The sequence below is a fragment of the Oryctolagus cuniculus genome, chromosome 4 (genome assembly GCF_051225735.1).
Source record: "Oryctolagus cuniculus isolate XC-2025 breed Fujian yellow rabbit chromosome 4, ASM5122573v1, whole genome shotgun sequence".
NCBI classification, from domain to species: Eukaryota; Metazoa; Chordata; class Mammalia; order Lagomorpha; family Leporidae; genus Oryctolagus; species Oryctolagus cuniculus.
Window position 1 is genome coordinate 157,495,287 of NC_142870.1, and position 26,149 is coordinate 157,521,435.

General features: G+C 40.5%; 1 protein-coding gene across 7 annotated transcripts in view; it reads right to left on the reverse strand.

The window, feature by feature from the left end:
* The window catches only part of ZNF385D (zinc finger protein 385D), a 1,082,242-nt gene that overhangs the window by 330,388 nt on the left and 725,705 nt on the right, over positions 1-26,149 (reverse strand). Inside the window, exon 1 of one of the 7 annotated variants that reach the window (XM_089332298.1) lies at positions 16,489-16,710. The exons of 5 other annotated variants lie outside the window; for them this stretch is intronic. The gene's annotated coding sequence lies outside the window, so the exon portion shown is untranslated. Of the gene's footprint in view, positions 1-16,488; positions 16,711-26,149 lie in introns of those variants that run through there. One more of the 7 variants, XM_089332299.1, reaches the window with a different exon arrangement.

The window sequence follows — 26,149 nt, forward strand, 5'->3', positions numbered from 1 at the left end:
CATTATAATCCTATCAAAGGCAGTGATCATGATCCAGAAGGACTTATTACAGTTTCTAATCTTTTTATAAGTCAAAGAGTCAATTAAAATGAAGATCAACACCTAGAAATCTATCACACTGCGTGCATCACGCACCATCAAGTCATCTTTTAATGGAGTATCACATCTTCCTTCTAAAAGAGGATCATCCGGATAGATAGATAGATTCTAACCAGAGCAGAAATCTATTTAGGATATTATTTATTTTTTCTTTTCCTTCAAGTGCCTGACTCAGCCTGCATACCCCTGTATATGGAGACATATCCACAGAGATAATTTTAAAAAGCTTGATGAAGTTCAAGTTAAAAGGCTTTCAGTAGCTTACCTTTAATAAAACACACACATGAGTCAAACTTAATTGGGCCTTATTTGCAGAGAGTATTTGTTATTATTTGAAGAAAAATTGAGTGAGCCAATAGTCTGAATCACACTGCCTGGGGAAAGGGATGCTTAGTTAAATAGTTATTATTCTTCTTTAATAACTGCTATTTATATTGGCTTCATTATGTGACTTACAAATCACATCATCTTTATTAAAGGCACTTAAAATATGCAACATGAAGTGAAATTCCAAATGCTTGATTTACTATAAATTGTGCACAGGTGTGGGATTATTTACAGTCCTTTGGTACAGTAGGAATTCAAGCATTCATTTATATTTCATGGAGCAGCAAGTACCATTTAACTCTGAAATGTTAGGATCATAAGGAAGCTTAAAATATGGAAGAATTGTCAATGCAGATCAAATTTTAGACTCCTCCAACATCACGCTATCTCCTTTAACAACACTGCAAGTTCTCCTTTGTTAGAAACATGAAAGGCAAAGACATCTCTACGTATAGAAAATATTTAAATCCCTAGATGCTCTAGGGAGAAAAAAGATTACAGATTAGAGGAATGCATGCTAATATGGGTAAAACCTGAAATAGGCTCTCTTGGGATGGCAGCATTTGGAAAGGGCAAGGCCCCCTTGAACACAGCAATAAATTTCTTTTGAAGGTAAAATCATTTGAGAATGTACTGGTCTCTTTAAATGTGTCTTGGTTAATGTTTTCAATTAGTAATATCTAGTCTCTGAATGAACTCTCAGAAACTGGAAAAATGTAAGCTGTAGAAAAAGATCAGCTATTTAAAAAAATTTTAAGAGAAGTGAGTGAGCAGGATTTTATCAGGAGTCTCTCAAAAGTTTATGATAAATGTGCATTATTTTAAAAAAATGCATGGCTTTCAAAAACAAAATTTTGACCAAAATGAACTTACTTTTTATTCAATTTTCTCATAAAAAGCTTTCAAATGATTAATCAATTACATTGAAAGGCAGAGAGCATTGGAGAGGGAGAGAGACAAAGAGAAGGGATCTTCCATCTGCCAGTTCACTCCCTAAATGGCCTCAACAGCCAGAGCTGGACCAAGTCGAAGACAGAAGCCACAAAATCCATTTCAGTCTCCCAAATGGATTGCAGAGGCCCAAGCACTTTGGCCATTTTATATTTCCTTCCCAGGCCCATTAGCAAGAAGCCAGATCAGAAGCCCAGTTACTGGAGCTTGAACAAGGACCCCAGTATGGCACGCCAGCATTCTAAGCAATAGCTTAACCCACGGACCCACAATGCTGCTCCCCTCAGAGAAACTTTTTGAAGTACCCTTGTATATGTGTGTTTGTGCTTAGTGATCTGAAATCATTTCACTGCGCTATGAAAGGGGCTCTGAGTTGGGGACAGAGCTGTATTTCAACACTGGGTCAGGTCCTTCAGGTAGATGGGACCTCAGAAAGTAAAGCCCTTACATGACTCAGTTTCCTCATCAAAGGAACAGCTGGAATTCACATCTGGACTTGCTTTTAGCTCCAAAATTCCATGACAAAGTGAGTTCTAATATTAGGCCAAAGATCCTAAGTCTCAGTTTAAAATTTTGGTGCTTGTAAGGAAAAAAGAAAGGAGAAAAACAAAATTCCTTTGGTTTAATTTTGGTTACTATTACTCAAATAGGCAACAGCGGTAACTACTGATTACTTATTCTGTTCTAAGCACTGAGCTAAAAATTTGGCAAGCAGCATCTCAGGTAATGCCCTTACAACAACCTTGTGAGACGTATTACTTCTCTTCTCTGGTAGGGCAAAGATACTCAAGATGATGTAGCTCATTAAGTGGAAGAAACAGGATTTAAATTCAGAAAAACTCAGGTTACTCTTGCCTGATATGATTGCTCATAACCTCTCTCACTTCCTAATGTATTCTGTGATTCCTGGATATTCTAGCCATTTTATAGCTTCTGGTATCCAAGGATACATACCTACCATTGTAGTATAACACTTGCTATAAGAACTGTTCATTCCAAGCCCCAGAGTGGAAATAAATTTTCTGTTGTCCTATTACATTGCCTAGCATTTAAAAGATGCTTTTACTCCTTCCTTATTTCATTTGTATGTGTTTTCATAAATTTTTTTCAATATATATTAAAAATTACTTTATTAGCATTTGGGTTGAGTCCTCCCAATTATAATATTTACATTTCATCACCAATTTTCAAAAGCAATACATTTAATTTTATGTAAATTTCAACTGATTTGTGTCAACAGTTTTTGTTGGCATTTTTCTTTCATAACTAACCGGTTTAACTGAGTCAATAATTAAAACATCCTGAATACATACACAGAGCAATGCATGATCCTAATACCCTTTCAAGGACCTAAATTTCATAAAGCAGTTTTCTCCTTGAGGACAAAGACTTATTTCCAAAACCTCCAAAGCAGGAGAATCCACACTGGGAAATTTAAACCCACATGGACAGACCAAAACTGATAGTGTGATTACAACTCTTGAAGGCTCAATACTTCCTTTCATATTTCTTAAAATAAAATTCATGCAGACTACAAATATAATGCATGTCAGTAACACATTATACATCTGATGTTATCAGTAATACAAACCAAGCTATTTCTATTTTCTGTCTCCTTCAGGATATCACCTACATTTAGAAATAATGAAGCATATGAATCCATTTTGCTTTGATGAAGCAAGGGAATGCAATAAAAGTCAGGTACATTGTTTGCTTTCTGTGTCATATCCTTCTTCCAAATATTTAATGTCTTTCTGACTTTATGACCCAGAATTGTATGTATCTGATTCTCACTAATAAGTTGGTTCCCATGAGTCTCCAAAAAGCCTTGCTAATCCTTGGCTCACTTATGATACTCTTAAAATTTTTTAAATTTAAATTAACAAAAAATAATTGTATATATTTATGGGGCACAGTGTGTTAATTAGATGTATGAATAAAATGTGCAATGATTAAGTTAAGGTAATTATCATTTTTTTGTGTTGACGACCTTCAAATTCCTCTCATCTAGCTATTTGAGTTGTATAATAAATGGCTACAAACTATAGTGACTCTACCATGCTATCGAACACAAGGCCAATGGAACAGAATAAAGAAACTAGAAATAAATTCATGTACTTATGATCAGCTGATTTTCAAGAAAGGTACAATAATATTCACTAGAGAAATGACAGTATCATCAATAAATGGCATTTGTGGATATCCACAGGTATTATAACGAAACTAGAACCTATATCTATATAAGAAAATCAACTCAAAAGGGATCAATGACCTAAAGGTAAGACCTGAAACTACAAAGAAAACATAGCAGGAGAAACACTTTAAGACATTAATATGGACAAAGAATTTTGGGGAAAGACCCCATTAGCATGGCCAACAAAAGAAATAAGGGACAAAAGGGGATATATCAACTAAGAAGCTTCTGAACAGCTAAGGAAGCAACAGAGTGAGAGACAAACAGCAGAAGGGAAACACATTCACAAACCTTTAGTCTGGCAAGGGATTAAGATCCAGAACATTTAAGGAGCTTATCGTCCTCTTAACAGAATCAGACATTCTCTCAGATGATTTTATCCTTCTAGGCTCCCCTGGAAACACCCTGATCGTTCTTTAACCTCTTTTTCTATTCCCAAACCATCCATTTCTTCATATCCTAGCTCTTTTCAATACAAATAACGCTTGCATGATATTGGAACCAAAACTTCAAGGCTGCATAGAATGTAAGAGAAAACCTTCATATACTAGATTTAACTAAAGGAAACTCAGAGATGGGAAAGACTATTGCAATATTTTTCAATGTTTATTTGGAAAGTAAATTAGATAGTTTTCCAGTTTTGTATGAAGTTAAATATACCCTTACTACTTGAGCCATCTCTCCCAAACCTTGATATTTTTCCAAAAAAGTAAAAATTTAACACAAAATCTGTTAATAAACATACACTGTTAATCTATTTTCAAACTGAAAACAATTAAACTATCATTTACTAGGTGATAGATTGACAAACTGTGACACACCGACATGTGCAATACTATTCAGCAATAAAAGGAACATATTATTGACAAATAAAATGCTGATGAAACTTAAAGATTTTAAACTAAGGCAAGGGAAGGATGGAGTCAGCTGAAATACAAATGGTCAACAGACATGTGAGAAAATGTTCAGGTTCACCAAACATCAGAGAAATGCACATAAAAATCTCAATGAAGCTTTAACCTCAACCCAGTTAGTTATCATCTAAAAATCACAAAACAATAAATGCTGGCCAGGGAGTCAGTCTCAAAGAATTACAGACTCTATGATTTCACTTATATGACATTCTTGAAAAGATAAAACTACATGGAAAAATATTAGATAACTGATTCCAGGATGTAGGTACAGTTTTACTAAAAAGAGGCATGGTGGTGGTTCATTGTGGTGGTGGTTCAATGCATTTGTCAATATTCACAGAACTGGGGCAGGTATTGTGGCACATTCTTTTAAGTCACTATTTGGAATGCCCACATCCTATATAGAGTACTGGTTCCAGTCATAGTTACTCTGCTTCTGATCCAGCTCCCTGTTGATGTGCCAGTAAAACAGCAAGTGATGGCTCAATTACTTGAGTACTTGAGTATCTGCCACCCAAGTTGGACACCTGGATGGATTTCCTGGTTCCAGGCTTCAGCCTGACCCAGAACCAGCTAGCATTTCTGGACTGAAGCAGAGGATGGAAGATTTCTCTTTCTCTCTCTCTGTCTCCCCTCTCACTTCTCTCCCTCTCTCTCTCTCTCTGCTACTCTTTTAAATAAATATACAAATAAATCAATCTTAAAAATTTTCAGAACTAAAGACTAAAACAGGAAATAAATACATAAATAGTTAACTTATTTTTAAATTAATTGGGTCAGCCAGACCCAGTGAATTGGTAAGACTGGGGTAGGGTGATGTGGTTAAGATTACTCATTGGCCGGCACTGCGGCTCAATAGGCTAATCCTCCACCTGTGGCGCTGGCACCCGGGTTCTAGTCCCGGTCGAGGCACCAGATTCTGTCCCGGTTGATCCTCTTCCAGTCCAGCTCTCTGCTGTGGCCCAGGAGGGCAGTGGAGGATGGCCCTGCACCCACATGGGAGACCAGGGGAAGCACCTGGCTCCTAGCTTCGGATCAGCGCAGTGTGCCCGCTACAACGGCCTTTAGGGAGTGAACCAACGGAAAAGGAAGACCTTTCTCTCTGTCTCTCTCTCTCTCTCACACTGTCTAACTTTGCCTGTCAAAAATAAATAAATAAATAAATAAATAAGAGATTACTCATCTAGGGGCAGGGACTGTGACACAGCAGGTTAACGCCCTGGCCTTAAGCACCAGCATCCCATTTGGGCGCTGGTTTGTGACCCGGCTGCTCCACTTCCAATCCAGCTCTCTGCTGTGGCCTGGGAAAGCAGTAGAAGATGGTCCAAGTGCTTGGGTCCCTTCACCCATGTGGGAGACCCAGAAGAAGCTCCTGGCTCCTGGCTTTGGATTGGCGCAGCTCCGGACATTGCAGCCAACTGGGGAGTGAACCAACAGAAGGAAGACCTCTCTCTCTCTCTCTCTCTCTCTCTGCCTCTCCTCTCTCTGTGTAACTCTTTCACACAAATAAATGAATCTTTAAAAAAAAAAAAAAAAAGATCACTCATCTAATTCCTGAGACCTACTGTGTCCTTCACAAGGTCCAGCTGTATGATTTTTTTCTGTGTCCTCATAAAGCAATCAGAAAGGATGTGCACTAACTACAGACATTTAAAGTCTCTGAGCCATGAGTGCTGTAATATCCCCACTACAATATTCCCTCCAACAAGGATTTTACCCTCTCATGAAACACATCTAGGGTTCGGGAATGCATCATTACATGGGCTAAGCTGATTAATTTTTCCACAGTCTAATGTTGAGAAGTTCTTCCTAAAATCCACCATTCCCCATAATCCAGAATAAGTGAATCATTTTGCTTATTTAAAACTTCTCTGATTGTCCCTTATTCCTTCCTCTACTACAGCCACAGAAATTGTCTTTAGCAACATAAACTTCTCTGAGTTTCATTTTGTTCAACTCCCTAAATGTTTTATATAAATAAAATATATCCCTCTCCTGCTAAAATGGTTTCAAATTTTCTTATATTCTATTAAAAAGTTTTGAAAGATTAGAAAAATGATTAGGATATTTGGAACGGATCCACCTCTCATTTAAATATTCTAGGATGGTTTTGTTATGAGGCACACCATTCTGACAGCTCCTAAGCCCATATATCCCTGACAGGTAGTCTGTCACTACTAGAGAAAAAGAAATAATTGTTTTTCTTAAAAAACACACATCTGTTCCGCCTTGTCAAATTTTAAAATGCACCCAAGTAATCTGAGTATTTATGTAGCTCTTCTGAGATACGTATTCCCAAGGATATTAAAATTTAAAAAAAAAAAAACCACAACATCCAATCCAAACTCCAAATCTCCCAAGAGCTGTAAGAGAGAATTTTAAATCCAAGGAGATAGACAACAGCATTGGGGCTGGAACTCCTTGGCAATCAAGTTTTCTATGTTTCCCACATCATTGGGAATTTCCATATCATGGCAATCCTACAGAATGAAACTATAGAACTACAGGACAAATAGTCAACTTAAATAGTCCACCCACGTGGGAGACCTGGAAGAAACTTCTGGCTCCTGGCTTCAGATCAGCCCATTTGCAGCCATTGCAGCCATTTTGGGAGTGAACCAGAAGATGGAAGACCTCTCTTTCTGTCTCTCCCTCTCTGTAACTCTGTGTCTCAAATAAATAAATAAAATCTTAAAATAAAAAGTAGAATGCTTCGGAAGTCATTTTTCTAATAAAAATCTTCCAGGATTCCCTATGGTTGATTATAAAAATACTATCTAATTTAATCTACAATACTATGAAGGTTATTTTGCTAATGAAAATATTCCAGGATTCCCTGTAGATGATAAAAAAAAAAAAAACTCTAAATCTGTACTTGATGGAGCATTTGAGGACATCTGAAAAGGTACACTTCACCATTTCCAATTTCTCTGCCACTACCTACTACCATGACCCCCTTCCTCTAGGGTAATGGATAAGAACCAACTCTCCAGACTCACCATGTTCTTTTACACCTTTGTGAGACATCTTTGTACCTCTGTTCACTCTGGACTCTACCCTAAAATATCCACGTCATTTGAAATCACTGGATCACTGGAATCCTCCTCTTCTTCCCTTGGATACTTCTGCTTCCCAGGCATCACCAGAAAAACATGACACCCATAGCTGGGAACAGGATCTTTGCTCATTAAAGTGGCTTTCATTCCTCATTCTCCAATGAACACCCCTGCTGTAGCATAGCCCACTGACCACTGAAGCTCATGTTTGTTCTTTTCTTACTTCCTAGCATAGGATGTCACTCCATCCCCATATTTTGACATACAGAGTTTCTATAGCCTATAACATCTTCAAGTTTTTCTTCCTTTAAGCCATCCTGAAATAATGTTATTTTAAATAATAGAAAAGTACCATCTTAAAAAAATTGCCTCATTCATTTGTACACTGTTGCAAAATTCTACTAAATTTAACTTTAAGCTTGAAGAATTTCACTGTCCACACTGGCATCTACTGTGAAAATCTTGTACAGAAATAAATGATAACAACTCATACAGAGATTATTCTAGCTTGCAAATGTATAAGCACTTGAAAACATGGGTATTACTCTTATTTGAATACATAAAACTTGTTGGTTGCCTTTATCTACTCTAAGCAAATATGGTTTTCTCTATTCAATCAAGAGTAACTTATTTCTTGAATCCATCATATCCTTTCAGTATTTACTGGCAGTTAATTAATTGATTTTCCATTTATCTCTTGAAATACTGCAAAGGACTACTAGCTGGCTTTGATACTCTCACACTGAAACCACCACACACACAAACACACACAAATACTTATACACAAATACTCTGTATTTCTAACATGCCACTAGTGCCAGGTTTTTTTTTTTATGTTAAAATCACTTTTCAATGTAAAAATAATTCTTTTTCACTTTCCTCCTATGCCAACTTGGCCATCCTTCAGGCCTCCTATGTAGCAAGCCAAGAGAGTATCCATGTAGAGCTGGAACTCCTCCATATTCATGACTTTTAGAGCTGCAAGTTCTACATCCATGGGTTTAACCAACCATGGATCAAAAATAAATCAAAATGGAAAGCTGCATCTGTGCTGAACATATCCAGACTTTTTACTTGTCATTATTCCCTAAACAACATAGTATAACAACTATTTGCATAGCATTTATATAGTAAGAATCATAAGTTATCTAGGGATGATTTAAAGTATAAGGGAGAAAGTGCATAGGTTATACACAAATACTGTAGCATTTTATATACGGAAACTTAGGCATTTGTGAATTTGGCAAGGGGCTGCTAGAACCAGGCCCTCACTGACACTGAGCATAGCTCCTCAAATTCTCACTGTCATAAGTCAAAGGCAAACCCACATTTCTGGAGTAACATTTCCTTCCCATTTTCTCAAAGGAAGAATTATAGAGTACAAGGGAAGGGCTCCCTTTGGCAGAGCTGCAAATGGTTAAGCAGAGGCCCCCAAACTTGAATGCACTTGCAAACCTCTGTTGTGTTGCCTCCTCTCACTGTCTCACACTGAGGGCTTGCTCTCCTGAAACCCTGTCATGTGGGAGCCTGGAGTGAGGGTACACATTCTCAGTGTTCCTTTTTTTTTTTTTTTTTTTAATTTGTTTATTGGGGCAAGCTCTATGGCATAGCAGGTAAAGCCACTGCCTGCAGTGCCAGCATTCTATATGGGCTCTGGTTCGAGTGCCAGCTGCTCCACTTCCGGTCCAGCTCTGCTATGGCTTGGGAAATCGGTAGAAAATGACTCAAGTCCTTGGGCCCCTGCACCTGCATGGGAGACCAGGAGGAAGCTCCCGGCTTCAGATTGGTGCAGCTCTGGCTGTTGCAACCAATTGGGGAGTGAACCAGTGGATGGAAGACCTCTCTCTCTCTCTCTTTCTCTCTCTGCCTCTCCTTCTCTCTGTGTAACTATGACTTTCAAGTAAATAACTTTACCGGAGCCCATATGGGATGCCGGCACTGCAGGCAGTGGCCGTACTCACTACACCACAGCACCAGCCCCATCTCAGTGCTCCTCATCACCATCTCCAAGCCAGTTGCTTTCCCCCAACCCCTTGATTACAAATTTTGTATCTCCAGAGCAACCCCTACTTGTCATCTGCTCTGACCCCAGGTTACTCCTCCTCTTTGATTCATCGTGTGACCACCTGATTCTCTATCACTATCTCCTATACCACTTTAAACATAATTGTTCTCTTTTTTTGTGACTCCAATATACCCATGGCACTTCCAGTTCATTGGAATGCCTGATCCTTCAAATTTTCTTGTCTAATAATCTTGTAATCTAACCTACACATATGTACCACTGTCCCACAGTCATAGCCTATATCTTGTCATTACCAATAAGTGTGGTTTTACAACAACCTTTTTCTTTTCTTTTTTTTTTTTTTTTTACAGGCAGAGTGGACAGTGAGAGAGAGAGACAGAGAGAAAGGTCTTCCTTTGCCGTTGGTTCACCTTCCAATGGCCGCCGCGGCAAGCGCGCTGCGCTGATCTGAAGCCAGGAGCCAGGTGCCTCTACTGGTCTCCCGTGGGGTGCAGGGCCCAAGCACCTGGGCCATCCTCCATTGCACTCCCGGGCCACAGCAGAGAGCTGGCCTGGAAGAGGGGCAACCGGGACAGAATCCGGCGCCCCGACCAGGACTAGAACCCGGTGTGCCGGCACTGCAGGTGGAGGATTAGCCTAGTGAGCCGTGGCACCGGCCAGGACAACCTCACTTTCAAACATTCTCCAAACACCTGTTTTATTTACAGGTAACAAATTATAACAACTTAGTCCTTCAGGGCCTAGAAACCATAATCTGCTGATCCTTCAGTGCCTTCACCCTGTTAATGATCTTTCTTTATTCTGCTTAAATCTTTGTTTAGCCATTACTGTAATACCCACGCACATCCTTATTGCTTCTTTGTTCCCTTGGCTAAATGAAGCCCTGTTTATATTCGAATCATAGCCTACCTGAGCCTGTATCCATGCAGCTGGACTTAAAGGGAAAAGAAATTGTGCCCATGATGCCTGCTTTCAATTTGAACCCACGATGGCTCACATCAAGTGGGCATTCCTGTTGTCCAATGAACAAATGAACTTTCCTAACCTTCTCTGATACTTTCCTGTTATCCTCAACAATTATTTTTCCTCCTTTCTCCTGGAATATACAACAGCCCTTCCCTCATCCACCCCGGAGCCAATGGCTTGCTTCACATGTCCCTGAAAAAACAGAAGCTACAGAGGATAAATATGGCAGCTTCCCATAACCTCATCTGTGACTGTGCACTCTGTCACTCCTGCTTTCAAAGGATAAACTGTTTATATTCCAAGTTAAGGCTAATGTGTCCCCTTGATCTTGCCCTGAAGCCAGCACATTGACATCACTCTCCTCTCCCCGCTGCACCAAATCTTCCTTCCTACTATATCATTCCTGTTAATTTTCAAATGTTGTAATTTTTCCCATCTTCAAAAACAAAACAAAGCAAAAACCAAACAAAAACATTTCCTGACCTCTCATCCTTCCACAGCTAACACACTTTATTCTCTCTTTCCCTTTAGAGCAGAGCTCCTTGAGTGGGTTGTCTATAACAACTGTCTGAAGAATTTGTTTCTATTTTCTCTTAATCCCACTCTAGTCAAGCCTTTAATCACACCACTCCATTGAAACTTCTCTTACCAAAACCACCAGACAATGTAAAAACAAATATTCAGTTCCCAGTCCTCACACTACCTAACCTATTGAACCTTCCTTTTTGAATTTTAGGGTTTTGACATTCCTCTATTGATTTTCCCCTACCATTCTGATTACTCCTTTCTCATCTTCATAGCCTCTTAAATGTTGGAACACCGCAGAGGTCAGTCCTTGTAAAACATCAGACTTTTATTATCTATACTAATTTCTTTGACAATTTCTTCCAATATCATGTTTCAAATGTCATCCATTTGCTGATAACTCCCACTTTTACATTTCTACCAAAGAACTTTCCATGGAATTCAGATTTGTAACCCACTGCCTACACAGTGTTTCCACTTGAATATTTAAGTCATTATACACGTCCAAGACAAACTCTGCCTACTCAGCCACCCCATATGCTCCCTTCAATATCATTCCATCCAGGAAGTGGAAACTCCATCCTTCCAGGTATTCAGGTCCCCAGACTCTATCATCATTAATATCCTGAACCCAACCCTCAGCAAATCCTGTCAGTTCCACCTTCAAAGTACATTCTTCCTACCTTCTCTGTTTTACTCTCCTTGTCCACCGTACCCCATGCCCAGTCTGAAATATTTTGATAGCTTGATAACTGATTCCCTTGACTCTTGTCTATATTCAGCTTGTCCCAACACGGTAGCCAAGGGAAACTATTAAAACATATATCCAATCATTTTTGTCCACTACCCAGAAACTGCCAATACCTTCTCATCTCAGAGTAAAAACAAAGATGCTAGGATATTCTCAAATACTCTAGGATGACTCTGTTGTCTTCCTGCTTAATACTTACCACTACCTCTCTCACCACTAGAAGTTCATCTCCTGCAACTCTATACCCATCTCACACCGCTCCAGCCATAGTGGCTACCATGTTATTCCTTTGAGGTACCAGGACAGTTCTCCCTCCAGCTTTTTACATTTGTTCTTCCATTGTGCCTGGGATGTTTTTCTGAGATTGATTTCCCAGCCTCTTAAGCATGTTACCCAATGTCCACCTTTCCATTAACATCTTTCCTGATCATTTTTCCTTACACCTTTATTTTTCTACCTACAAGAATTATTCTGATATAGCATTGAACACATTTTACTTATTTATCTTGTTAAATCTCTAATGGAGATCTAGAATGTCAGGTCCACAGGAGGAAGCACCTGGCTCCTGGCTTCGGATTGGCTCAATATGCCGACCGCAATGCGCCGGCCGTAGCGTCCATTTGGGGGATGAACCAACAGAAAAGGAAGACTTTTCTCTCTGTCTCTCCCTCTCTGTCTAACTCTGCCTGTCAAAAAAAAAATGTCATGTCCATTAGGGTAAAAAATGTATTTCTTTTTGTTCATTATTCTGCATTTGGTGCCTACAAAAGTTTCTGGCACATAGCAAATCCTAACTAAATATTGAGTGAATAAATAAATACATGGTTTTTTCTCAGGTTAACAATTGACTGAGAAAATACAAGCCAACATTTTCATAAATACAATTTTGCCTTTAAATTAAGTTTTTGAAAAAAATCATAAAATAATTTAATACATTCATAGAACAGTAGAATAGACACACATACAAGAGGAACTTGTGATTCCCTCTGGAATTTTCAAACTTGCAGACGGCATTTTGAGCCAATATGGGATTTTTAAATCCCTTATGATGACGTCTTGGTTTTCTCTGTGGTCTTTGATCCAGAGATTTCGATCAATGCTCAATTGTTCTGCCAAGGTAATCTTCTCAGAATATAAAATTCCATTCAATTTGCCCACTGGCTAAAACGCTTTAAGACTGCTTAGATCTGTAGTGTTAGGTCTAAAATTTCCACGTACATCAGATTCACCTGGTGAGCTGCTTAAACTAGACTCCTGGGATCAATCCCAAAGTTTGAAATTTAGTTGGTCGGTCCAAAGGCAGAACCACAGAATTAGCATTTCTCCCAAGTTCACAGCACTTTTCATTCCACTGGACTAAAAAGTCCATGTTTGCTTGCTATGTGAGCTTCCCATCAATGAACCTACACAAATCTATTTCAGAAATCAGCACCCTGGGGTCCTACAGTCAAGTCCACTGAGAATTTTGCTTCCAAGTTAGCCTCTATGCAATCTTTTCAGAGTTTCTACTCAGATAATTGCACTCTGCAATTGGACCTCTAGGGTTGATATGAAGAATGGTTCTTATTTGGTCTCCTGAAAATCCCTCCTGGGGACATTCCTGAAAGCCAAGTCAGAGGACTGAATCTTGGGAACTATGGGTGTCTACCTCAGTCAGCCTGCTACAGCCAACATTCAAGGAGGTAAAATAACAATGAAAGCCAATATTTATCTAAGTGCTTACTAAGTGCCTGAGTATTTGCTAAGAATTTTACATGTATTACCTTATTTAATCTTGTCTATTTTTTTCTCATTTTTTCTCAAAAACCTAATAAAGTGGGTGCTATTATTATCTCTTTTATAGACGAGAAAACTGAACCTCATCAAAATTAAGTATTGAGCTCATAATTAAATAGCTTGTTAGTGGCAAAGCCTGGACTTGAGCCCAGACAGCCTAATTCCAGAGGCCAAAATTATTGCCATGCTGCTGAACTACTTTCTCCTAAATATGAAATCAGGAAAAAGAAGAACTAAAACAAAGCATTTACTGAAAAGAGACACAACTGTATCAATTTCAATAACAATTAGCATTATGGGTTTGATTATCTCCAAATCAGTTTGTACTTTCTTCTTCACTTTAAACTATATTTTCAGCGGTTAATAATGTTAACATTGCTAAAATTCTTACCCAAAAATTGAAGGAAGAAAAAGTAATCAACAATTTCTAAAATGTTAAATGACTACAAATTGGTTCAATACAGTTGCCCAAACTATGCTAATTTTCCTTGAAGTCCCTGTGGTCTTACTTTTGGGGCCATTAGGTTTACCTGTAGGGGCAATTGTCTGTCGTTAGTGGGTTAAGCCTCCCTTGAGACGCCTGCATCCCATTTCAGAGTACTTGGATTCTAGTCCTAGTTCACTCCCTTTCCATTCCAGCTTCCTGCTAATGTGAACACTGGGAGGTAGCCAGTGATGGGTTAAGTACCTGCCACCCATGTGGGATATCTGGATTCAGTTCTAGGCTCCTGACTTCAGCCTGGCTCAGCCCTGCCTGGGTATTTGTGGCATGACCAGTGGGCAGGAGATCTCTCCATGTCTCTGTTTCTCTGTGTGTATGTTAGGGGGAGGGTTGCTTTTCAAATAAAATACATCATTTCCTTAAACTCGGCATTTAAAATATTGATCCAGCCCAGGCAAATGCACATTTCAACATCTTTACTCAAGGTGAGGTCTGCAAACCAACTTTGTGGACAAAAATAGAAATGAAATATCAGTCTCCCCTCAGAACAGTGGTGTCAGGATCTGAACTCTAGAACCTAGGAATCACTGATGCACTTGTTGTGGCATTTTAAAACCTGCGTACTGGTAAAAAGTACGATGTAGTAAAAGCAACCAGGTCCACACATCAGAATTCTTCCTCTGATATTGCTGTATGACCTTGGATGACTGCACTTCTTATAGTCTGCATTTCTGCACTTGAAAAATAATGAGAAAGAATCATACACCTACAAGCTTGACTTTGACACCTACCTGCACATTGGAATCATCTGAAAATCTTGTAAGAAATACTGATGCCCAGTTCTCCCCTCTAGAGAATGTCATTTAAATCAATTGAGGGTGTGGCCTGAGCAGTGCAACCTAGGTGAAGAAGCAGGGGCCTAGAGCAGTTGTTCTTGAAGTGACCTTTAAAGTGACCAGCAGCACCAGCCTCACAAGGGAACTTGGCAGAAATGCAACTACCAGGGCCCTACCTCAGAAGTCCTCAATAGAGACTGTGGGGTGTGGCCTGGGAATATGCATTCAGAATCTCTGGAGATTCTGAAAAGAACGGAACCATCAACATCTATTTCTTTCTTTGTAGCTCTAATTTTCACACATATTTCTGATGGAATATGTTAATGAAGTCTTTGCTCCATAGACGGTCCCATGCTTTACATGTGAGAGTCCCAGCGAGGTTTGTGAAGGAAAAGGAGAGCCTCAGAACAAGGTCCATGAGTGACACAATTCCCTGACAGCAACCTCTCAGTTATTTGTAACTTTCCAGAAAGATGAACTTGATAACTGAGAGAAATGAGGAGTATGGTCAGCACCCATGTGCTACACAACACACTTTGCATATAATTCCTTTTTTTATTGTTTTAACATATCCCTGATTATCATAAAGAAAGTGTTAATAGACATTTTCCAAGGAGTAGAATTTATATGGAAACATACCCTGTGGTTAATATTCCTGAAGAGGGGCATAAACACCTTCCCCCTTCCCTTGCTAGAACAGCCACCTATAAGTTCCAGAGTCTCAGCTGGCATTGGCACTCACTTTGCCAGCTCCCAAATCTAGGAGCAGACACCCATCTTAAGATTCTCACTTTTAGGCAGAGAGTTAATTCTGATTTCAGGTGAGATATAAATACTGTTGGGCATTTCATCTGCTAGGAAGAAAGGGTAACTGAAATCCTTTGGACAGGCTCTGCCTCTCAATGGCCTAAAATATCCTCCCCATGGTTATAAAAAGATATAATCCAGAGAAGAGGGCACCAACGTTTGGCAGATCCTAAAAAAGACTCCACAAATCTCCCCATCCTTAAATATTAAAAGATAATTATCTTGTGCATTGACTTTCTTTGAGGTTTCATAATTAGGATGAAGGCAAGAAAATCCTATTGGGGAGGGTAGCTATTTTTTAAAAAATATTTTGATCCTTAGATCTCTTAACAATGACAGTAATAAGAATCCAGACTATTTTAAGTTATGCAAATAAAATATTACATTTTTGGAAAAGATGCTTTTGCAAACACACAAAGCCTCACAACTATTTTCATAAAGATCAGCATGAAATCTGGAGCCACGCCTGGCATTTCACATCTAAGTTGCACTGCTATCCTATTTCCCGAGATATTTGCAAATAAATAGTTGGGCTGCAGAAGTGGCACCCAGTCTCACAAGGAGACAGATAAAGTCAAGTCAATGGCCACTCCAGCAGAGTAGCTGTTGCTAATACATCTGCTGTATGACAGCGTTTTTCTCCCCATGGTTGAGCAAACACAAATGGCTCTTGACAGAAACGTTTTCTGTAATGCCGTAGAGTGTGAACACTAGGTATTCTGTAGGTTGTGTATGTGTATCCAGCATACTCCCTTCCCCTTCTCTCCCCTTTGCCCTTGAAAACCAGTGCTTCCAAAAATCTGGTGCTTGGGCCCTACCTGTTTGCCTTGCCTCCTCTTCTCTGCAGCAAGAAATGCAATGGCTTTCACAAAGCAGTCCCAGGCCTGCTTCTCAAGGGTCCTGCTGGAGGCACACAACACACAGAATGCTGCTTTGCTTCCTGGTGGGCCATGCGTGAGGCCAGGGGACTGTTATGGGCTCTGAAAGGTGGTGTTGCTTTTCTTTATTCCACTGCCTCCTGGGACCCATTAAGTCTATGCCTCACACCTGAAACTCTGTCTTCTGCCCCCAGGTGACCTAGAGTCTCTTGGCAACCCCACACAAAGGAGATCAGAGCATTTCTTCAATCTAGAACCCTGCTGGCATTGAACAAAGGTCCTGCAAGTGAGCCTAACCGCCTCCAAATCAGTGTTTTTGGGCCACCTTCAACAGATTTTCCTCTCCCCCTGCCTCTCCATCATTCCACACACTTGTGTGAACTTGCTCCACCTTTTAGATGCTGGCTCTATAACCTGGTTGTCCTGGATTACTTTCTGTGCTCAACTCACCCCTTTGAGTCCTGACTCATGCTTTTTTCCACCCAGCTATGTGCTGCCTTCTGGTTCCAATGCCCCATAGTTAAGCCGGTTCAGATTAGAACCCAGATGGTTTCCCCAGTATTAGATAATGTGAAAAGACCAGGTGCTCACCCAGCTAATAATGTAGGATTTTCTTTCCCGGATTCAGGTTACAAAAGAAAAATCGATGCTTTACCAGAACACAGAGACTCAAGTCCTGTGACACCATCCTAGCATACCCACTCTACAAGAAATAGAAACATGCAGTTAAAAAGTTACCTCACTTACCTTTTTAAGCAAAAGTTTAGACAAGCAATGAAAACCCTACAAAGTTCTAGAGATCTACTACAGAGTGGGTGCTTTACCAAGGTTAATCCAGTGGGTCCCCACTGTAATACAATGAGCTACATCTTTTTGGCATTTCACAGGGGAAGAAGTTCAGCCTCACTACAGACAGGAGCACGTCCACCTTAGCACAAATGTGACTTTTCTCAGGATATCCCGTCCAGCAAGTGAGCTCACTCTCTGGAGTTCTGCCCCTTCTCCCTGGCACAGCATTTTACACTCACAGCACGTACTATATTCTAACATAGTATATGCTTTTTTCTTTTCTTTTTTTTTTAAGATTTATTTCTTTACTTGAAAGGCAGAGTTACAGAGAGGGAGAGACAGAGAGAGAGGGCTTCCATTCACTGGCTCATTCCCCAAAGGACCACAACAGCAGGAACTGGGCTGATCTGAAGCCAGGAGCCAGAAGCTTTCTCCAGTCCTACCACTCCCACTCAGGAGCCCAAGCACCTGGGCCATCTTCCACTGCTTTCCCTGGCCATAGCAGAGAGCTGGATCAGAAGAGGAGCAGCCAGGCCTCTAACCAGCGCCTATATGGGCTACTGGCACCCACATGGGCTTCACCTGCCATGCCACAGCGCCGGCCTCTATAGAACACGCTTTAAAATTAATTCTGTTTGTTGTTTAATGTCCGTCTTTTCCCAAGAAAATATAAATCTTTTGCAAGGAGGGACCTATCCTTTTGTCCACTGATTTCCCTCCAGCATCTAGAACAGTGCCTAGAATACGGCAGAGCTCAACATCTGGGGCAGGAGACCCACTGAAACAACACCTGAATATCTGCACTGCACTGCACTGCACTGCACTGCACTAGGATGCTCCATCTGAGTACAGAACTAGAAATCCTATTTCATTCCATGCTGAGCCACTCACTCTGGCAAAGATTAAGGCAGGGTGAGCAGGAAGCATCTCGCCATCATTGTAGTCTCACAGGCGGTAAAATCCAAGTACTCAAATCTACCGCTGCACCTTGAAGTATAAAGGTTTGTAATTAGTGAAAATTTCAAAAACAACAGAACCCTAAAAACCCATTGCTCATTATGACATATTTCTTTAAATATTTATTTGCTAGCCATTGGCTGAAAGGCCCTCATTCAAGCTATTTTAAGACTAAGAAGCACTATTTACTTTGTAACCCACAGTGAAAATGGATTGTCTTCCCACCGCTGTCTTTGAAGAGAAAATCATCATTTCCAAAAGCGTGGAAGGGAGTGTGTCTCAAGGACTTTGGCAATCTTTCTTGTCAATTCCAAGGAACTCCAGTGGGATAGAAATCTCTCAGCCCCCTCACCCCCCAAGGTACTTTAAATACAAGGTCTTGGACTCAACTAGTGCTCTGCCAGGCCGGCTGGCTTTCTGTAATCTCCCGGAATCAGTCCCGAAATGGGTTGTAAATACACTGTGGGAGAGAGGGTCGTCAGAGAGGGAAAAGAAAACAAGGCAGGTTTGGAAGGATAGCCACAGCTCAGAAATCCGGGGCAACAAAGAGGAAAAACCCGAGTAAGCCCAGGACAGGATACCACGCATGATACCTGCCAGACACCAGAACCTATAATACTGAGTTGGCTGGGGAAGAAGAAAGGGATAATAAGGTATCTCCCTGTAGCTAGAAGAGGATTAATGGTATATCCCGTTCGGAGGAACCCATCAGCTGGGTTTTCATTAAAATCCCTCCACACAGCTACTAAGATGCAGGAGGAGCCTGCCTCAGGCCTCCATCACAGGCATGGACTTCATTCCTTCATTTATTCAGTTTTCCTCCATTGACTAAATTTTCACTGACTACATCACTTCCTGCTAGATAACAAAATGCTGCTATCTAACTCTAAGAACACACAATCATGTATGCTGCAAGCATCCTCTGATTCAAGAGCAAACCTTTGAAGAAACAAGCATGCAAATGTCACGGGATTTGGCCAGGGTCACTCTGCCAATAGGCACAATCGTTGGTACGGACACTGGGTCACCCGACTGCAGAACACAGGTTCTACACTGCTGTTCAGCACTGGTTCAGAAATGGCCCTCCCTGCAAAGTCCTGCAACCTAAAAATAGAGATGGTTCCTGATCATAACTATCTGCCCTGAAATCTGACAGAGACAGTTCCAAAAGGCGAAAAGACGATGCCCAGCCATGCTCTCCAAAGCTGGCCATGCGAAAGAACACCTGGGAAGCGTTTACTTGTGTTTCACAGTCATTTTCAGCTAATATGCTTATTAACCTTGTTCATGTAGAGACATATAAATGAAAGAAAAAGAGTAGCTCATTAACTTAACGCCATATAACCCCTGAGACAAAAACAGCAGAACAGTCATTCCACTGTTCTGAGACATACTATGTGCCAGGCATCCACTACTCTCATGCTGAGGACGCAACAGGTAACAAAGGGCCTCAAGGAGCTTCTATCCACATAGAATGAGATTAAAAGTCCTGCTCCCAAATCTGATAAATGTCAGGAGTTCTTCCCTTTCATTTCTGAAGTGTACACAGTCAAGCTACTACAGCTATTAGAGATCATCATGAAGCTTTATTCTCTAAATGATTTTTACACTTCTGGGCCTCACTGTAGCTGATGTTACACCCTAGATTTTGTTTCCTTGTCTCGATATCCAGATGTACTTGTTTTTTTTCAAGGCTAAGCACTACTCCAGCATTTTGGATGTGCCCTAATTTTACTTAATGCCTTTCCTACTGATGTTCTCTTTTGTTGTTTGTAGTTTGTTTTAAGAACCAACAAAGCATTTGATGTCCTTAATGACATGTCTGAGTAGCCTTTGGCGAGTAAACAGTGTTATTAGTAAAATGGTGCAGTCTTAACTGTGGTGTGATCTATGCCCCATATGCCATCCTAGGCTCTAGCCCCTGCAGGCCATCACTGGAAGCCTGGTGGCCCCACGCCCCAGCCACAGCTGTCAGCTCCACCCCCACCCTTATGGGATTTGCTGCTCCTACTTCCCTGACTGCCTGCCGGCAAAAGTTTAATAGGACCTGTTCCTGAACACGTGGCTCTCTCTTGATCTTTCTCTCATAAGCTCTTCTCCTCTCTCTCGCCCTCTCACCCTCCCACCCTCTCGCCACCGGCCCATCAGGCTTCCCCCCGCCGACAGTAAACCTTTCCTCTAACTCTGGTGTCTGGTGTATTTCTGGTGGCCTTACAGACATACATATATTCTTAGCAAAAAATTTGTTAGGGCAAAGAGTATCACCACCATATATCTATAGATAGATACAGATATAGATTAGATATATATTATAGATTTTGATATAGAGTGATAGATAGTTGATAGATAAATAGATGGTAGATATATAAACAAATCACTTTCTGCAGAATTTGCAAAAGTGAATTTCATTTACACAAAATATGAAGAAGAGCTAATTCCCACTCCAAACTTTTAAATGATTTCTTCGAATTTTAAAATTTATCAATCTGTTAAGTGAAGGAATATATATATGTGTGTGTGTGTGTGAAGTTGGGTATATTTTTATTGGTGATACATCTCTTTATGTGCAATGTGCTCATTAATTTTCCTCTTTAAATAGACATTATTTTGTGCAGCAGTTTTAGGTTCACAGCAATATTAAACAGGAAAGTACACAGCCATTTCCCTTTCCCAGAATGTCATTTAGTTGGAATCCTACAGTACGTAGTCTTTTCAGACTGGCTTCTTCCACTTTGTAACATATATTTAAGGTACTTCCTTGTCTTCCATGACTTGACAGCTCATTTCCTTTTAGTGCTACCACTACACTGCCTCAGTTTACCACCTTTGTCCATTCACCCACTGAAGGTCAGTGTGGCTGGATGCAAGTTTGAGCAGTTATGAAGAATGCTCCTATAAACATCCAGGAGCAAGTTTTTGTGTGGCCATAAGCCTTAACTCCTTTGGGTAGATACTAAAAAGACTGACTGATATATCCATGTAATATGTAAGAAACTGCCCAACTACCTTTAAAGTGCCTACACCATTTCTTATTTCCAAAGGCAATGAAAGGGAGTTCCTGTTGACACATCCTTTCCAGCATTTGCTGTCCTCCGTGTTCTGACTTTTGACCACCTGGAAAGGTGTGTGGTGGTATCTCATTGCTGTTTTAATTTGTACTTCTCTGAAGTCACATGATGTGGGACATTTTTCATATGCTTATTACCCATTTGTATATCTTCTGTAGTCAAGCATCTGTTAAGGGCTTGGCCTCTTCCCCCCCCACCCCACCCCTTTAATCAAGCTCTTAGTTTTCTTATTCTTGTGGAGGGTTCTTTTGGAGAAGAGTCATTAACCAGATATGATTTTTCAAACATGTTCTCCCAGTTGTGATAATGTTTTACTTTCTTGTTGTTATCTTTTACTGAGAAGAAATTCTTGTTTTTTAATGATTTATTTATTTATTTGAAAGTCAGAGTTACACAGAGAGAGCAGCAGAGGCAGAGAGAGAGAGAGAGAGAGAGATGAGAGAGAGAGAGGGAGAGAGGTCTTCCATCCGCTGGTTCACTCCCTAATTGGCCATAATGGCCAGAGCTGCGCCAATCAGGAGCCAGGAGCTTCTTCTGGTCTCCCACGCAGGTGCAGGAACCCAAGCACTTAGGCCATGTTCTACTGCTTTCCCAGGCCATAGCAAACAGCTGGATTATAAGTGGAGCAACCAGGACTCGAACTGGCACCCATATGGGATGCCGGTGCTGCAGGCAGTGGCCTTACCTGCTATGCCACAGCACCAGCCCCAAAATTCTTAATTTTAATAAATTCAATCAATTCTCTTTTTTTTCATATATAGTGACATTGGTATTATATCTTAAAAATGAATTTTCATGGGGCTGGCTCTGTAGTGTAGCGGGTAAAGCTGCCATCTGCAGTGTCATATTGGAATCAGTTCTAGTCCCAGCTGCTCAACTTCCCATCCAGCTCCCTGCTAACGCACCTGGGAAAGCAAGAGAGGATGGCCCAGGTGTTTGGGCCCCTGTACCCACATGGGAGGCCTGGAAGTAGCTCAAGGCTCCTGGGTTAGGATCAGCCCAGCTCTGGCAGTTGTGGCCATTTGGGAAGTGAACCAGGGGATGGAAGACCTCTCTCTCTCTGTCTCTGTCTCTGCCTCTCTGTAACCTTGCCTTTCAAATAAATTAATAAATCTTTAGAAAATCAATTTTCATATCTAAGGTCCTAAATGTTTTTCCCCTATGTCATTGTCCACAGGATTTACAGTTTTACATTTTACATTTAGTTCCATCATCCATTTTGAATTGTTTTTGTGAAGAGTTGAAGACCTGAATTTAGATTTTTTTTTTGGTATATGGGTGTACAGTAATTCCATACAGTTCTTTTAAAAGACTATCTTTTATCCATTGTATTATCTATGGTTCCTTATCAAAGATCACTTGACTATAATATTTATGTGTGTCTATTTCTAGGATCTCTGTTACATTCATCTATTGTCTCTCATTTCATCAATACCACAGTGTCTTGATTACTGCGTGTTTAGATTCAGTTATGAAATAGTAGTGCTCCAAATTTATTGTTCTTTCAACATAGTGTTCACTATTCTGGGTCTTTTGCCTCCCCTTAGAAATTTTAGAATAAATTTGTCAATGTTTGTTATTTTTCATCCTTTTTTTCTAAGTTGTTTGTCTTACCTTATCGATGCTTTACAAGCTTGTTGCTTGTAAATAAATAAGAAATTAGCCATTTATCTGACATTGGTGTTATAAATATTTTCCAGTTTTGTCACTTGTTTTCTGCTTAGTTTCTTGGTTAATTTTCCCAAGAACAAGTTATTAATTTTATGTGGTTATATTTATAATTTTTTTCTTATAGAGCTCTGGGTTTGTGTCCTGATTACAAAAACCTTTTCCACTACACGTATATAAATATTTTTCATCCTTTCCCCTATATATTTATAGTTTCAATTTCATGTTTGAATCTTTGCTCAAGCTACAATTTATTTTGGTGTAAGAAGTAGAACAGGAGTCTACTTTATTTATTTCTCTAAATGTTTATCCAGTTATCTCCAAACCATTTGTTTCTCTTCTCAGAGATGAACTGACATGTCATATTTGCTATAGCCTAAATCCCCATTCACAAAAGTATTGAGATTTACTTCATGATATTCTGATCTGTTTTTATTATCAGTTTTTCATACTGAATTATTTTTGTAAGATTTATTTATTTATTTTGAAAGTCACAAAGAGTGGGAAAGACAGAGCCAGAAATCTTCCATCCACTGCTTTACTCCCCAGCTGCCTGCAATGGCCAGTGCTGGGCCAGGCTAAAGCCGGGAACAGGAGTTCCTTCTGGGTCTCCCACACTGGTGGCAGGGGGCCAGGCACTTGGGTTTCCCTTTTCTGCTTTTCCCAGGCTGTAAGCAAGGAGCTTGATTGGAAGCAGGGCATCTGGGACATGAACAGGCCCAAATGTGATGCCAGTGTCACAGGCGGTGCCTCCACCTGCTTTGCCACAACACAGGCCCCCAGAATGAATTATTTAATTATTGTAGTTGGGTGATATGTTTTATGTTTTCCATCAGAACACTCCTTCATCATAATGCCCTGGTGTGTTCACTATGATTTTTCTTTTAGTTAAATCATAGAAACATTTTCTCTAATTCAAAATTAAACCTTATTGGTATTTCCAATGCAATTGCATCACATTTATAGGCTAGTTTATTAACAACTGAGAATCCTGTGATATTAAATGGGAAGGGATTGGGCTAAAATATTCATTTACAGTTTTTGATTTAGTAGATTGAGACTAGGGAACAGGAAATCTAGAAATTTTAAAACATCCCAGGTTTTTGCACTGATAGGGTTGGGAAATACTTTTTATAGAAATAGAGAAAAGATTCCTTGCTCCATTTATAAAGAATTAGATGATCTTCCCAAAGGAGGTGCCTTGCAGCAGATCTTGAAAAATTTATGAGCTTAATATACTCTTATATAAAAAATATAAAAGGTGGAAGAGTAAGAGAGAAAAAAATGAGTGCTTAGATTTGCGGGGACACAACGATAAAAACAAACTATGAATCATGTAAAGAGAAGACGAGACCAAGTCTCAGAGAGTTAAGCAACAGGAGAGCTGGGCTGGGGTGGCACAGCGTATCAAGCTGCCCCATATGAACGTCAGTTCAAGTTGTCGCTCCCCCTCTTCGCGGAGGAACGACACAGGACCCTGCGCTGTTCTTTCGTCTGCTCGGCCCTCCCCGGGTTTGCTGCTGGTTCTTCCCGGGTTGGCTACGTCCCTTCCACCTCCGTGGAAGGGCGGTTCCCCCTGCCACATTCCCCACTTCCGCGGGGGAGCGGCACACCGCCGGCCGGCTCTCTCAGGGGCTGCACAGGTGCTCCTCAGGTGTTCCCCTTAGATGTTCCTGGTGCATGTTGTCTCTCTCCTCCTTTATAGTCCTCTTCCACCAATCCCAACTCTGCTACCCACAAGCTGAGTACGCTGCTCTCCTCCAATCAGGAGCAAGTCCTACAGTTTATTGGTTGAACTGGAGGCAGCTGTGTAGAAGCTGTTTCCCTTCTCAGCGCCATATTGTGGGAAAGCAGATGCATAGAATAAGTCTTAATTTCAGTAACTTAGTCTAGTCCGAGTTGCTCCCCACACAAGTCACAGCTGCCGCATGTCCAGTCGAGCTCCCTGTTAATAAGCCTGGGAAAGCAGTAGAAGATAGTCCAAGTTCTTTGGCCCCTGCTACCCACTTGGGAAAGCAGGACAGTATTCCATGTTCCTACCTTCAGCCTTGCCCAGCCCTAGCCAATGAGGCCACTGAGGGCATTTGGGGAGTGAGCCGGCAGATGGAAAATATCCTTGTCTCTCTGTTTCTCCCTCTCTCTGTGTCACTCTGCCTTTCAAATGAATAAATCAAAACTTAAGTCACATAAAGAAACAGCAAGTAGTCTGTAGGGTTGGATTTTAGGATATGATAAGGTAAGTTTTATTAGATAAATTTGCAAGGTTACCTAACAGGGGCCAGAATCTGGACTCTACTGATATCCTGGGTCAGAAGTTTGAACCTCACACATCAGGAAATGAGAGTCATTGGATGCATCTGTATACATGTGTGTGAGTGTGAGTGTATGTGTACATGTGTGCGTGTGTGTGTGTCTGTGTGTGTCTGTGCTGCACAGGTATCATGTCTGTAGTTTTATCTTGAGATAGCAAAGTACTGGCTGAGCTGGAAGCACACAAGAGTCAAGTCAGCATACTCATTAAGGACGGTTACAGCAGTTCAAACTGGAGATAAATTATGTGCACCGCTGACAGTGAGGAATGGAATGAGGGAGACTTGATTGTGCCTTTGGGACTCATGTGGGTTGCAATGATTTATTACTCAAACAAGTTCCACCCTTTATCCCCACAGCTATTGTAAGATCAGGGACTTCTAGGGATGGGAGAGATCTGTGTATTCATTTAGACCCTGTGAATTGCTGGGATCTACCCACATTCAAACTTACTGCAAATGGAGAAGCTCTGAATCCAGGAGACAGAGATTCCACAGCTTGCTCCTCCATTTTCTGTGTGACATCTATCTTCTCATCTACACAATGAGATGCACACTACTCATTTCCTACAATTCTCTAGAAGAACACTGACCCAAGGGCCACCCTTTATATCCCTACAAAAGATCATGGTACTAAGGAGTCAACAGAACTGAATTCTAGGCAGTTCCAGTGCTACTCACTGACTGTTTATTTGGTTTAGATATTAAATCTATTAGCTTTTATTTTTCTCACCTTAAATATAAAGTGAGGAATCTGAAGATATTAGACGTCAGGTGAACATTCCAAGCTGCCTTGTATATTTGAGATTC